General features: G+C 39.9%; 1 pseudogene; it reads right to left on the bottom strand.

The window, feature by feature from the left end:
• Positions 1 to 12,078: 12,078 nt before the first annotated feature.
• Positions 12,079 to 12,688, bottom strand: LOC147433458 (tropinone reductase homolog At5g06060 pseudogene; annotated as a pseudogene).
• Positions 12,689 to 13,014: the final 326 nt, after the last annotated feature.

The following is a 13,014-nucleotide window of genomic DNA, read 5'->3' as shown; positions in this document are numbered from 1 at the left end:
GCATGTGGATGTGAAGTATCATTTCATTAGGGAAATGCTCGAGGATAAGCAACTTCAGCTTGTCAAAGTTCACACCACAGAAAATCGTACTGATCTACTTACAAAAGGACTTCCCTCAGAGAGCTTTGCGCATTTTCGCAAGCAGTTAGGTGTAGGGTAGTACATCACTTCTCTACATCTCTTGTATATTAGCTTGTATAGTAGCTTCTCTCACACTTAAAGTACCACATTGGACTTTAAGTGGGAGGTTGTTGGGGTATAAAGCCCAATGTGGTCGCCCAGGTAAGTGGGCGGGCCGCCAGGTATGTACACATATTCTTTTGTAAAAACCTAATAAGAACTCACTATGCTCTACACATTACAGTAGAGCGAGTTCACCATATCGTCGTGCTCTTCTTCTCGCACTCTCTCTCGCGTCGCACTTCCTCTCGTACTCCTTCAAGAGGGGGGGGAGAGAGAGGCAGAAACTACGCCGCCTACAGGCTGCGCGCATGAGAAAATCACATACTCGTTGGCCTCAAGAGTCGCACTAAAGGGTTTTTTGCCATGTGCGTTTTTGCTTCTAGCTCAGGGTGGCACAGGCGGTTCCCTGTCCTTAGCTTAAGTCGGTGAAAGACACTTAGGGTCGCATCCACGGCGCCCTCGGACCCTGCTCAACTGCCTGCTCCCGAGATGAAGCATCTTCCTCGAGCTTCCCACTCTTCCTCTGATTGTGCACTATCTATTCTCTCCAATGATTGGAATCTCACTTCAATGTGAAGAATGAGGAGCTATGATTTGTCCTGCAATCATGAAGGTGGTACAAGGTGCAATATAGAATGTAACAAATCAGCCTCTGATCGAATTGGCACCTGGCTCCACAAGGGAAATTACAAATCAAGCATTGAGCAAGCAAACAAAAGAGTCCCATGATCGACAGGCCGTGCTCTTTAATAAGGTGAATGGTGACATTAACCCTTTATGCTTATTCCTTACCAGTAGCACTCTTTACGGCAATCTGGCGAGCAGCAGCACTCTATAAGGGATATTGTGCAACGTAATTAAATAGCGTTGGCCGGGTTCAGGAGAGCTCATCGCAGTAAATCTACCTACCTATATTCTCTAGCTAGCTACGCATATCCAATATCCACACTCATATATTTTACTCACATAATTATCAATATGAGCTCGCAGCTAGCACTGGGATCATCAGCCTCCATGAATCTTGCAACGTCCTTGATCTCTTTATGGCAAGAAGCCTCATGCACATGAGGACTACGTCTCCCAAGCCCTGGAGCAGCTGACGGGTCCTAAGCTGATGGATGTGCTGCTGCAGCACCTTGCGTTGCCGAATGAGGAAGCATTAAATAATCTTCATGAGCCTTGTCAATATGCAGAAGCAAAATTAGCAGCTGTCGTCGCTAGCCGCCAGCTTGGATCAGACACGGTAGCTACTAGCCAAGCTGCCAAAAGTGGTGAAGGAGTACCCCATGCCTAGTGCATGTGAGACCCACGAGATGGCAGTGGTAGGCGAAAATATGAAAGTGGTGACGCAGCAATCCAACAGCATGCTAGTCAAAGTCCAGCTGGACCCTTCCACTGGCTGCTCATCCGCATCAACCCAGGCCAAGAACTGCTCACACACCCCAGCAAGATCTCAGCAACAAGATCTGGCGCCTTCAGCACGCAAGATCTTCCCACTCTTCCTCTGACTGGTCAGCTCTTCAACTATTGTCCGTCCCTTTTATCTCGCTAGCCTCTCAGCCGACTGCTCTTGCAAAACCTACTGGAACCATTCCGCACCGGCGTGGAATGGTTCCAGCAGGTTTTTGTTTTTTTTTTCAAATCATCTACGTTGTGCAGCTGCGGCAAGGCAGGTCTTGGACTCCATTTCATTGGCCAGTCAAGAACGGCACCACTCTTGTGAAACCTATCAAAACCATCCGCGCCGGCGCGGAATGGTTCTAGCAGGTTTTATTTTTATTTTTATAAATCATCTATGTTCGCTCGAGAAAATCTCACTCGTGCTATGGTAAGACTCGTCAACTAGATAAATAGCTTCTCTAGTGACTTGCTCAAACATTGTGCATCCTTTTAGGTGTAGGTCCTTTTTGAAAGACTCGTTCTTCAAGACCTCAATGAAGAGAACTGATAATATCTCATCTTGCGGTAGCTCTCATGCAAGACAACTCTCTATGCATTGTTTGAAGCAAAGAAAAGCTTCCTTCACTCTCTTGTTCTTTTTTTGTTTGAAAATGTAGATCTGTGACACCATGTTGTGCTTGATTCCCCTTTTCAAGAACTCCTCTATGAATTCTTGCAAGAGTTGTGCTATGTTCAAAAAATCATCTCTACTCAGTGGTTGGAACCAAGTCAAGGTTGTTCCTTCCAATGTCAACCCAAATCCCTCATACTATGTATGCAAATCCGTAATTTACTCAGCTCTCAAAACTTGCTCGAAGAGTGAGAGATTAGCATATGGATCCCCTGACCCTCTATACTTTATCTTGAAACATTGGGACACTTGATATGGTATTAGTTATTGTGGTACAGTCACCCATCTAACCAATTTGAGGTCTCTTGGAAAGATGTCTCTTTCTCTATCCTCTCGTCTTGGAGAAAATCCTGGCGGAATCCTCTTTGATATATGTTGTCGCATTATTTTTGGTTGAAAGTAAGTAGAGATTGGAGTACCCTTGTATGTGTATTATTCTAGGTCAATTGGATTGACAAGTTTTTACTCTTGTCCATACTTATCTATCATCAGTACTTGCACTCCGTGGGCATATGTTTATGTGAATGCATAGAGGTTCTTATGATCCGTCAACTCTCTAGCATAGGGATCTACACACTTGTAGAAGGTACGTGGATCCCCATTTGTGAATCTATACAAACTCTCATGAGCATAATTTGTAAGCACTCTCATGGATTCATTGGTTTTGATGAATCTCACGTTCGCTTTGTCAATCAGCGGATGCCTCTCCTCTAGGTATTCTCCCAAACCCTCTGTCGAAGGCATTGTAGCATTTCTTGCGGTTTGCATGTCTTTGATAGGAGTAAAAAACCCTGGTAGTGGATGATTTTCCATGCTTAAGACTCATTCAAAACTCTTAATATAGTTTCTCACAAGCCCACTTTGGCTTAGTTCACTTATCCCTTTTTGCCCCTGGTTAAGTCTCTCAAAAGAAGTCAGGTCCTTGTGAACCTTTGCAGGTCTATGGAATCTAGTCTTGGGGTACCCTAAAAGTTTGAAATTGAGAAAACTAGAAAAATTCAACTCTAAAAATTTAGATCTAGATGTGTCCTATTACTCACAAGCTTTCTTCTTGGCTATACCTCACTCAATTTGGAGTTGTCTATCAAAAGTTAAAGCAATTTTGGTGAACTACACTTAAAACATGACTCAAAATAGTTTCAAGATTAGGACACAGGAACTTTGGCTTGTATCTTGGTCTTCAAAAGGTATTTTTAGCCCCAACTTGAGATTTGAGATGTACTCAAGTATGTCTATAAGATCATCAAGTCAGATACCCCCACTATGAAGAGGTGCATGGATCGCAATCCATGACCCTCTGTCAAATTTTGAGTCCAAATTTTGATAGTATGTAGACAAAGTCATATGCAGGCTCTGTACCAATTTTCATCAAATTTTCAGGTTGGGGGACATGGATTGCGATCCATGTCCCACCACATCTGGACTTGATCTCTTGGCAGCTTGTTCCTCACTATGCCCACAAGCTAAATCTGAGCTCTTTTTGAATTTGGAGTTGTTTTGATAGGTAAAATCCCCAACACTACGTCTACACTGCGATTTGTCACTCTGTCACCTGTTTTTGCTCCCTTTTGACTCAAATTTGCTGATTTTTTTCTAAAATTGGTTTTAGGGATATGTTTCCTTGTGTATTCACTATTTGATTTGGAAATATTTAGGTCAATTTGTCACCATGGAGACATGGATTGCAGTCCATGTTTGGAGGCCAAATTGATTTTTCTTGGTACCATCAAAATTAGCATGACTAGTAGGTACTATGGTATCATTTTGTTTTGAAAATGGACATTTGGAATGAAAGTATTAGGTCAATTTTGACATTTGCTTAGAATGCTTGATAGGTTTGGGCTTTTGGATTGGTTTTTGATATCCAAATTCACTTTTGAAAAGACCACTAGACTCCTTGTGATGTGCTTTAGCTATGGTATAAGTTTGGTCTTAGTCTGTGAGAGGGAGACATGGATTGCGATCCATGTACCCTTGTGGAAAAAGGTGATGAAACTTGACACATAGCTTGCCCCTTGGTCTCCTGATGTTGGCTATATGGTTTTTGTATGGTTTGGATTTAATGAGGTCAATCAAAAGTCAGTCCCTAGGGGGCATTTGACGATTTCTCACCTTGAACCGTTTTTGGCACTTCTTATGAGTTTTTTGGACTTTTTTGACAAACCTCCTTTGGGAAGTTTTGCTCACAATGATCTCTTCTATAGGCTGGTATAGTTTTTGTCCAAAAATTCACATAGGCGACATGGATCGCGATCCATGTTCCATCACTTTTGGCATCTGAAATTTGGTGTGCTAATAGACTATGATGTTTCTAGCCATTCCCCAAATTTTTTTTGAATTTAGATCAATTTTGCTCAACCAAATATGAAATCTTGAATCTATTGTGACAGTTTTGACAATGTTCTGTTTTTGGCTCTTTTTACCACTTTTGACAACTTTTTTGCAAATGCTTCTTTTGGGAAAAGTGTTTGTCTATGTCTTAGCTACCTACTTCTCAAATCTCAGCCAAAAATCTTGATGGGGGACAAGGATCGCGATCCATGTTCCATCAAATCTAGACACTAAATTTGATATGTTGATTACTTGCGGTGTAATTAGTCTACTCTACCACTTATTTCTGGATTTTGACAACTTTTTGTCAGTCAAAAGCAAGTTTTTGTCAGCCAAAAGCAAGTTTTTTTGTTTGCCCTGTGATTTTTGACTACTTTTTGTGTTTGGCTATTTTGACCAATTGTTTTCAGTTTTTTTCTATGGCGCCTTTTGGGAAAGTTGTTCCAAATGGTATCAGCTACGTACTGGTCAAATCTCAGCTATAGATGGTCAAGGGGGACAAGGATCTTGATCCATATTTGACCACATTTGAACATGAGATTTGGTGAACTGTATGTCTGCACTCTGTGGATGTCTTATTTTTACTTATTTTTTAATTTGGATCTCAAAATTTGCCCAATTTTGTGTCTGAAAAGCCCATTTTTATTTTTTTTTCCATATTAGCCATTTCTGATGTGATTTTCTTTTGAGAAAACTTTCCCAAAGCAATGTCCCATTGATGCACATTGTCACTTATCACTTTTCTGCAAAAATGGCCTCTGGGGGACGTGGATCGCGGTCCATGTTCTTCCACAAAATCTGCTCAAACTTTTGAGATTACTTTTAGAGAGTCTACTAATGCCCTTGATCAACAAATGTTGAATTTGGATCACTTTTCAGGTCTCTACCATCAAAGTTTTAGATTTCACAGTTATGGTCGGTTTTACCAGAATATGGTTTTCACCAGTTTTTGCCATGATCTTTCAACCCAAATTTGATGGTGGTAATTTCTACTTACCCTACTCCTAAGTACTAAGATGGAACTTGGAAGAAAAACAAACAAAACAATACAAAATAAAATCAAAAAGAAAATTGATACAACACTCTGAAAGCATAGAGAAAATCAAAGAATGAAATGCTTTTGGCTATCTCACTCACAACCCTCTTTACCTCCCAAGAATAGATATAGCAAGTCTCAACTTCTAGAGTCTACCAAGCACTAAACCTCGTGTCTAGCTGCTTCGCTGATAAGGTGCAAATGGAATGGAAAAAAAAAAATCTTAAAAGAACACTCTAAATACGCACTAGGTTACTCACCATCGAAGGATCATACCCCAAAAATGACACTAATGTTAGCGGGTCACCGTGATCGGACCTTTGTAGTATAACTATTTGGCACTAACATAATGTCAATACTCAGGGAAGCGATTTGGATGGGAAACAAAGACTCTTTGAGGTTGTCAATCCCCAAGAAGTGAACCTAACAAGCAAACATCCATCCTCAACAAGCAAACCACCACTCAAAGATCAAGAAATCTTCCTATGTGCTTTCTCACCGCTCTAGGTCATCATGCCATTTCGGCACTCAAATGAAGTCAAAATGCTAGGGGGAGGTCTAAGACACCTAGGGACACTATCCCACCAAAATCTAGTTGCAATCAAGCAAGGTACCAAAATCACAATTCATCATGAAAAAGGTCCTAAAAACTGTAATAGAATTATCTAAAAAGGTCTCCTATGGTCTAGGAATACTCTCCTATGATCAAAACGTCAAAAAATATTGATTTAGGCACTCAAAAATGAAGATTAGACTCACTACGTGTAGTTGCGAACCTCAATAAAATTGACAATGCTTACACTTGAATGAAAGAACAAGGGAAGAGGAACACAATGCAAGTTTTGGAATTAAAAATGGATTACCCAATCATTAGTTATGTTGATTACAAGCTGGAGTTTTGCAGTCGCTTGAGCATACGTACAACAGAGCTTCTTTCTCTTTCAAAGATAAGTCTCCTTTCACATTAAAGTTATTGACCTTTATACCTAGGTCTTTTTTAATGGCCAGTGGCTGGCTCATATGGGCCTTTACACTTATTATAATAGAATTGCAACTCAGGGAATCATCTGCTACTCTAGAATCAAGATTTACATAGAGTACACTGGCTCAGAAAAACAATAGAGTACAAATGTGGTGTGTGACTATGTGTCCAGCCAGATGGATGCCCATCCGATCAAATTCGCTAACATTCGTCTCTCTTAGATGGTGTACTTTTAATAGTGAGAGGGTGCATCGAATTTCTCTATGTTAGAATCTTCTTCACCTTTTATCTCCGTTGTTCAAACTTCTTTCAGAGTCTGCTTCAACTTTCGATATTTCCATTTTTATTTAGTTTTCAACATTTTTGTTGATGTTTTCACCGTGTCGCTGTATTTCTTTTTGTTTTGCCTCTTTGGGTTTGTCTGTAGAGATGCTAATTTCAATGGCTTTGTTGTGATTTTTTCTTGGACATAGTCATCTTCTCCCACGAGTATAAGATACTGTGTTTTTTTCATTAATTGAGGCATTGATTTGTCTGGTCTGTTTCACTATTTTCTCACTCGTTTTGTTTGATATCTTCTTTGTCTCATTGATTTTTGCTTTGGGAAATCATAGAAGATTGCCTTGTTTTGTTTTGGTTTGTCTTCATTTTTTGAGCTACTTGATAGCTCATCTTCAACATTGTTTCCTAGCTCATGACTCCATGAGTCATGAAACTCCTCATCATCTCATCGTGCTAATATATTGTACAATCTCGTCCACTATATGTTTACAATCTAGTCTTTCTTGAGTTTCTATCATCTCAGGTTCCTCTTCCGGCTCTAAGATAGCATTTACCATCTGGAAGGGTATCAAAATGTCGTGGGAGCTATCTCGTTCACACACACATCTAGACTTTCCAATATTTGCTCCCATCCAAGCATTCAAATAACTCCTCTTGAAATGGATTTTGCATGTAGCTCTTATCTTCTATTGATCGCTCTAGGATACAATCTTCCTTTCTCGGGCTTCCACATTTAGATGCTCTTAACATCCAAATATACGTTTGTTTCACCAACCAAGCAATTACTTGCATTTGGGAATCCGTAGTTTCATTGAAATTTTTCATTGGGGTTTGATTTATGTCTCTGTAACTATGACTATTTGTGTTGATCCTTGTTGTTATGCCTTTATGCCTCAAGTAGTAGAGGTGGTCATAGCCCCAATCTTGAACCATCTTGAGTTGATGCATGAAAGATCATCCCAAAAAAACCTCAAAGTTGTTGCTTTTTCCAAATTCTACTATGGAAAAAGTATGCTCATACTCGATTCCACAAGAGGATACAATTATCTATTCAAGCATCCCCAAGGATCTTTCTACAAATCCATCTGTTAATTACAACTTTTTACGTACCTATCTAAGAGCTGGTCTTCCCCATTTCTTTTGTAGTGATGACTATCCTAGCCCTACTATTTAGTATGGCTATTGTCTTTATTTATTTAGACTCCAATCTAGTGGTAAGGTGGTGTTTCCTTCTTCACCTTCAAAATAATCACCCACCTAGTTGGTACATGTTTTTCTTTTGGTTTTTCAGGTTGAGTTCTATCCATGTTTTGTTCTGTAGGAACATCTTGTGGAGGGACTTTCAACCCCATATTTTCCAAGTTTTTGCCCATTTGGCTCCATATGTGTGGTCTAATCTTCAGGAGTTCTACAAGAGTAACATTACATCTTATAGAAGATGACATCAATTCGTGCAAGGTTTTTGTGTCCATCACTTGTCGAACTTGACTCCATTGAGATGGCACAACCCCCACTCTGATTTTGTCTCATGTTTCCCTATAAAAGAAGGTAAAGTTTTTAACATTTTTGGACTACTCACCATGGATACTTCCATCCTTGCATCTCCGTGCAATGACTGTATATCCCCAAGATAAATTCCATGGTCCATGTTGATTTCTAAAATTGGTCATGACTGCAGCTTGGCACTTCCGTCCTTTTGGTTTTTCATTGTCTCCCATAAGGATTGTGGCCATGGCTCATCCACTTTAGGAATTGGTTGTATCTCTTGAGACTTCCCATTTTGTTTTCTTTTAGTGTGCTTTCATCCTCTTTTTCAGGTATAGGCACCAATTGTTCAGGGATGTTCAATATTTCTGGTTGCATTAGAGCTTGCACTATCTCTATGATCCATTTGCACATTTCCAACCATTTTGTTTTAACTTTTAGATGCAAATATGTCAACCATATTTGTTCTAATGTTTGGTTGCTTTCCACTCTCTCCTTGTAGGCTTGCATCATGGCATCTAAATACTCATTCACTTTTTCTACTCAAACTGAACCGCTCGATACAATTTGTGACTCTTCCACTCCCTTGACTTTTTCTTTGTTCTCTTACTCTTGCTTGAGTTGTTACCAAGTTTGGTGTAGTTCTGTCTCTAAGGTCATATTTTTCCTCAGCCTTTTTGCTTTCATTTTGTCTCTTTTTACTTTTCACAATTTTTGTTGAGTCCTTATTGATACGCTTTCAAACTTAGTTTGTTCAAGAGGTTTTGGCTTGTCTAATTTTGGCATCTTCTTTGCTACTTCCTCAGCTCAAGATCTAGTCACCACCTTGACAAGAACTATCGGCTCTAACTCAGATTTGCTAGAGCAAGGTAAAACCCCAATGACATTTACAATCGCTTTTCCCTTGTTTTTTGGGTTCTTTGCATAGTGTTGGATCGGGTGTTCCTTTCCACAACCCTCATAAATTCCAAATATCTTCATTCTCTCGGACAAAATTCTACCCAATGGTTACCTCCACATTCATATCATGGACCTTCTAGCTAGGCAATTGGTGGTGCCCCCATTGGTTATCTTGTCCTAGGAGGATACCCTCTACCTTGTAATTTTTCTTTGCTATGAACATGAGTGTCTTTCTATCCATCATGTACTCGTTTCTCTCTGTTTGAGCCACATATGAAGTTTTTTGTAGCCTCATCTACGTATGCCCAAGAAGGAAAGTCCTTCACTGCTACTCCCTCAGGATCTCTCTGTAAGTTTCCCTTGGATCTTTGTAATAAATAGTGGGTGGCATTGTTTGTTGACTCATGAGTGGTTCTATCAAATGTGTGTATCAAACAATGACTTGATTGTATTGAGCTAAAGGTGTTTGTTGGCCCAACACATGTTGTGGTCTGTCCCTCCCTTGTGCTTCATTGTTTGGTCCTATCTGATACCTCAGAGGTGGTGGTAATTTTTTCACCACTGGAGGTCCATACAGACTTTCTCTCACATAATTCTAGTTGTAAAAACACTCATTCATGTTGTAGTGATGTATTTTTTCTTGATTGCATACCATTTCAACACTCTTGATACATTTGCTACCTGTGGTTGTTGTCGTCGCAGATTGGGATTTTGCCATTAAGCTTGTTTCATCCTTTGAATCATTGTCTCATCCACTTGATCAACATTTTGTGTGGTTGAAGTAGGAGCACTTTGTTTTGTTGACGATTCACTAATGGTTGAAAAGGCACTATTACTAGTTGTGTCTATATCCTTTGATACCTCTCTGTCGGTCTTGCAATTATCAACTAGATACAACGCTTCCCTTGAGACTTTTTCAAATGTGGTGCATGCCTTTAAGAACAAATCATTTTTGAGAGTTTTATTTCTTAAGCCCTCTATGAAGAGAACTGATAGTTTTTTTTCTTATAGTAACTCTTGAACAAAACATCGCTCAATGTATTGTTTGAAGCGAAGCGAAGAGAAGCTTTCTTCACTTTTTCATTTTCTTTTTGCTTAAAGGCAAAGATTTGGAAAACTGTATTGTGCTTGATCCCTCTTTTTCAAAATTCCTCGATAAACTCTTGCAGGAATTGATCCATATTTAGGAGATCTCTATTGTTCAATGGATAAAACCAAGTCAATGCTTTTCCTTCCAAGGTCAAACCAAATCCTTTGTACTAAGTGTGGAAATGTGCAACTTGTTCTGCTTTGAAGACTTTCTTAAAGAGGAGTCTTACCATAGCCCGAGCGAGATTTCTCAAGCGAACTAACATTCGAGAAAATATCAAAGCTTACTTGCATTTCATTCCATGTCTTAAACATGTATTTGAGTCAATCTTTGTCTCTAGCCCCTTGCACAAACATGAAGGAACATACAAAACTCCTTGCTTCCAAATTATTTTTAAAAAGATTTACACACTGATCAAGTGATTTGTGGAATGTATGATTCATGGTTGGTTGTGGGTCCTGTTTTTGGTTGCTAATTGAGAACTATTTCCTTTTCTCTCCACCTCTTAAGCGTGAAGTGGGAGGTAAACCACAAAAATGATAAACATGGTGTAGTCTACATGCTCTTTTTTTGGTTAAAAATAGTATTTTTTTAAAATCTAAAAAATCATATGTTCATGTTCTCGTTGTTTCTCACACCAAATAAAGTAAAATTGCGTTGCTGCCATTTGCAAATCAATAACCTTGTGAACTGTCTCTTAGCTTCCATACATGAGGGCCAAAAATGGGCAATGCAATGAAGTGTTTGAAGAAAACTCTGGTCTAGTGTATCTTTACTGGCTAAAATTGCAAAAATTTTAACTACATTCCGAGCTTGTCTTCAAGAAAACTAGTAAATTATTATTTTTTAGTATAAATACAAGCAAGTGCTTTACATTTAACCTATGAGCCAAAAGAATTATAAAGTGTGCCCACCGTGCATCTTTATTTTCTTTCGTTGGAAAAAATGTTCTTGGAAAGCCATGGTGTGATGTATTACCCATAACAAAGATACAATCTCCCAGTAGACCCCTGTATTGGCGCAGGGGCCTTGTGGGCAGTGCGACGTTTAGGGAGCAGATGCCGACACCTTGTGTACAGAGATAATTTATCCTCATGAGAACCCCTAAACACTAGGTGCAATACTCTGGCAAGATGCAAGCGTACGTGATTGAAAATCCCTTGTTTCATGCTTGACAAAAACAAGCTCCTCCAAGGTGGCCTTCACCGTGCATGATAGAACCGATCACAATAGTGTTGCCTCCCCTCCATCACCATTTTATTGAATTGCTTTGAGAAGTTTTCTTTTCTTATATGTACATTTGGAAACTAAGAGCCAAGAAGCGGCTTGGTTGGTCTGCTTATGAGAATTACCATTGCAATCTCGTGCATGAGTTCAAATCCCTCAAATGAACAAATGACTGCCAATGAATTCATGAACAAAGCTAAATACACATCAATAAAACCAACATGGGGCAACGCGGAACCAACTCAACTCAAATCAAAAAGTCAATCACTAGTGGAAGGGTGCAAAAAAACTACAAACATTACTTGCAAAGTGGAATTATTTTAAGAAATTGACATTGTCATGGTAGCATAATACATCCATCTCTCTCTCTCTCTCTCTCTCTCTCTCTCTCTCTCTCTCTCTCTCTCTCTCTCTCTCTCTCTCTCTCTCTCTCTCTCTCTCTCTCTCTCTCTCTCTCTCTCTCTCTCTGGACACTGAATACTCAGCAGGTCTCAATCATCTATAGAGAAGAAGCCATTTACAAACATAGCACCACTGATTGTGATAAATTGACCATTCATAAATCCTACAGTGGGGAGGCACAAGAATGCCACTGCAACTGAGGCAACTTCGAATGGTTCTTAAGCTCGCCTTAGAGGTGTCCAACATATAGTTTGCCTTGTTAAGCCCTCGTCTTTTAAGCACCAGGGAGCCACAATGGTTACTCGAATTCCATCCTTGGCCCACTCACAGGCAAGATTCTTTGCAATTGGATTCATAGCACCTTTACTTGCAGCGTACAGAGAACCAAAACAAATCGCAACAACACCTGTAGGCTGCTATTGATGAAACAAAAACAACATTTCCCTTTCTCAATGCTTTTAGAAGAGGATGGGTCAGTTGAGCATTTTAATAGGATGACTGGAAATTCCTGGAAATGTTCAGAGAGAAATGTTCTACCGTGTACTCCATAGTAGGCTTTCTTATATTCATGCCCACATTATTCACCAGAATATTGAGCTTTCCATTGAAGGGTGAGGAAACATCACCAAAATAAGGCCGAGAGAGAGAGGGGGGAGAGAGAGAGAGGCAGAAACTACGCCGCCTACAGGCAGCGCGCATGAGAAAATCCCATACTCGCTGGCCTCAACAGTCGCACTAAAGGGTTTTTTGCATATGTGTTTTTGTTTCTAGCTCAGGGTGGCACATGCGGTTCCCTGTCCTTAGCTTAAGTCGGTGCAAGACGCTTAGGATCGCATCCACGGCGCCCTCGGACCTTGCTCAGCTGCCTGCTCCTGAGATGAAGCATCTTCCTCGAGCTTCCCACTCTTCCTCTGATTGTGCACTATCTATTCTCTCTAATGATTGGAATCTCACTTCAGTGTGAAGAATGAGGAGCTATGATTTATCCTGCAATCATGAAGGTGGTATAAGGTGCAATATAGAAT

This window comes from Adiantum capillus-veneris, chromosome 19 (genome assembly GCF_014529385.1).
Source record: "Adiantum capillus-veneris isolate H3 chromosome 19, ASM1452938v2, whole genome shotgun sequence".
NCBI lineage: Eukaryota > Viridiplantae > Streptophyta > Polypodiopsida > Polypodiales > Pteridaceae > Adiantum > Adiantum capillus-veneris.
Note: the sequence above shows the minus strand (reverse complement) of the source record. Positions and strands in the feature narration are given on the sequence as shown.